Genomic DNA, 2,865 nt, shown 5'->3' with positions numbered 1-2,865 from the left:
AATAAACCCTTGGCATTAAAAATTTGAATCTTAGTTACAATAGTATTGTAAGGTGTAGTCTTTATAAAAGTGTGCTACCCAACTTTAGCAGTCTTGAAAAGAAATGGAGGAGTTTAGGAAACAGCTCTTCTGCTTCTCTCATTAGAAAGAATCCACATGTTATTTTGAAATTTATATCTCAGATCCTTTCCTCTAATATTCCTTAAGGAAGTAAAACAGGGAAAACTAAGAAGTATCATGCATTCGTTAAATGACAAATATATGTCAGGCACTGTGCTCTGTGCTTAGAATTCAAATATGAAATGCATTCTCCTTGCCTTTAAGGAGTGTGTTTTGGGAGTAAGCAGAAAAATATACACACAATTCCAATCAACATAGTAACTGTTATAAAGTCGGTATATAAGAAATGTAAAAGAACCTAAATACTTCTGTCTTAAAGCTCCCACTTGTCCTCTCTCATAACAGCTTATTTATACTGATTTTGAAGATGTGGAGATTACAACAAAGGATATAACATTCCTATGAATTATTTTTCTTTTTTGCAAACCAGGCATGAGATTTAAACAAGGGAAGATTCTGGGAGAAAACCAAAATGAAAGTGTCTATATCCCATTCTGTGAAATTATGTTGCCTATCCCTTCTATTTGGCATTGAATTAAAGAAAAATAGAAGAATTAGCAGGGACTATACATTGGGTTTTGTAGGTTGTGCACTCTACAAAACTACCTGGCAAGATGAGTACGCAAAGGTAAGATCCAGCCTACATTCCACGTGCAGAACCTAGCACCTTGGCATTGGACCTTGTCCACTGGGTCTGTCAATTTTGGATGGGTTTCTTACAGACGAATGACAGCACTGAGTTTTAGGGTGCCCATTACTGGGCATGCTGTCAGAAGTCTGCCCTGATAAAAGATCCCAAGTGCTCTCTTCAGCAGTACATACACTAAAATTGGAATGATACAGAGACATTAGCATGGCCCCTGCACAAGGATGACACCCAAACTTGTGAAGCGTTCCATATTTTTATATCCTGTGTTCATGGATTGGAAGAATTAATATAATTAAAATGGCAATACTACCCAAAGCCATCTCTAGATTTAACACAATCCCCATCAAAATACCAAAGGCATCCTTCACAGAAATAAAAGAAACAATCTTAAAATTTGTTTGGAACTGCAAAAGATTCCAAATAGCCAAAGGAATCCTGAGAAAAAAGAACAAGACTGGAGGTATCACACTTCCTTGTTTCAAACTATACTACAAAGCCATAGTGATAAAAACACTGTGGTACTGGCATAAAAATAGACATATAGACCAATGGAACAGAATAGGGAGACCAGAATTAAATCCTGGCATATACAGTCCACTAAGATTTGACAAGGGAGCAAAGAACACCCAAAGGGGAAATGATAGTCTCTTCAATAAATGGTGCTGGGGAAACTGGAGAAACACATGCAGAACAATGAAATTGGACCCATATCTGGCACCACTCACAAAAATTAACTCAAAATAGATCAAAGACTTAGACATAAGAACTGATACCATAGATTCTAGAAGAAAATATAGGGAAGAAGCTCATTGATATTGGTCTTGACAATGATTTTTTGGACATGACATCACAACCACAAACGATAACAGTGAAAATCAACAAATGGGACTTCACCAAAATCAAAAGCTTCTGTATAGCAAAATAAACAATTAAAAGAATGAAAAGACAACCTACAGAATGGGAGAAAACTTTTGCAAATCATAAATCGGATAAAGGGTTAATATTCAAAATATAAAAAGAACTCATACAATTTAATAACAAAAAAAAGAGTTTGATTAAAAAATTGGCAGAAGAGGGACTGTCCCAGTAGTGTAGCAGTTAAGTTCACATGCTCTGCTTCAGTGGACCGGGGTTCAACAAGTCAGATTTCCAGCGTGGACCTATGCACCGCTTATCAAGCCATGCTGTGGCAGGCATCCCATACATAAAATAGAGGAAAATGGGCACAGATGTTAGCTCAGGGCCAATCTTACTCAGCAAAAAGAGGAGGATTGGTGGCAAATGTTAGCTCAGGGCTAATCTTCCTCAAAAGAAAAAAGAAACAGGCAGAAGAACTAAATAGACATTTTTCTAAAGATGACATCAAAATAACCAACAGACACATGAAAAGATGTTCAACATCACTAATTGTCAGGGAAATGCAAATCAAGACCACAATGAGGTAGCACCTCACATCTGTTATAATGGCTATTATCAAGAAGACAGACAACAGGTGCTGGCAAGGATGTGGTGAAAGGGGAACCTTTATACACCCTTTGTAGGAATGTAACTTGGTCCAACTACTAAGGAAAACAGTAAGGAGGTTCCTCAAAAAATTGAAAATAGATCTATCATACAATCTAGTAATTCCACCTCTGGGTATAGACCCAAAGGAAATGAAAACAGGATTTTGATGAGATATATGGTTATCACAGCATTATTCACAATAGCCGAAAATGGAAACAATCCAAATGCCCATCAATGGATGAATGGGTAAGAAATATGTCAGATATATACACAAGAGAATATTATTCAGCCAAGAGAAAGGAGAATATCCTGCCATTTTGGACAACATGGATGGAGCTTGAGCACATTATGTTAAGCCAGATAAGTCAGACAGGGAAAGACAAGTATTGTATGATATCACTTATATGTGGAATCTAAAAAAGTTAAACCTGTAAAAAACAGAGAGTAAAATGGTGGTTACCAGGGGATGGGGGGAGCAGAGATAAGACTGATAGTGCTTACGGGGACAAACTTGCAGCAAGTAGTATATAAGCCATAGAGATATAATGCACAGTATAATGAATATAGACAATAATATTGTACTATTATTA

At 36.6% G+C, this 2,865-nt stretch overlaps 1 non-coding gene across 1 annotated transcript; it reads left to right on the top strand.

Annotated features, from left to right (window-relative positions):
- The first annotated feature begins 919 nt into the window (after positions 1 to 919).
- On the top strand, positions 920 to 1,025 carry LOC139075432 (U6 spliceosomal RNA). Its single transcript, XR_011525794.1, has one exon. It is a non-coding gene; the product is annotated as a U6 spliceosomal RNA (small nuclear RNA).
- The last annotated feature ends 1,840 nt before the right edge of the window (positions 1,026 to 2,865 follow it).

This window comes from Equus przewalskii, chromosome 13 (assembly GCF_037783145.1).
Source record: "Equus przewalskii isolate Varuska chromosome 13, EquPr2, whole genome shotgun sequence".
Classification (NCBI taxonomy): Eukaryota; Metazoa; Chordata; class Mammalia; order Perissodactyla; family Equidae; genus Equus; species Equus przewalskii.
This window is presented reverse-complemented; position numbering and strand designations above follow the sequence as displayed.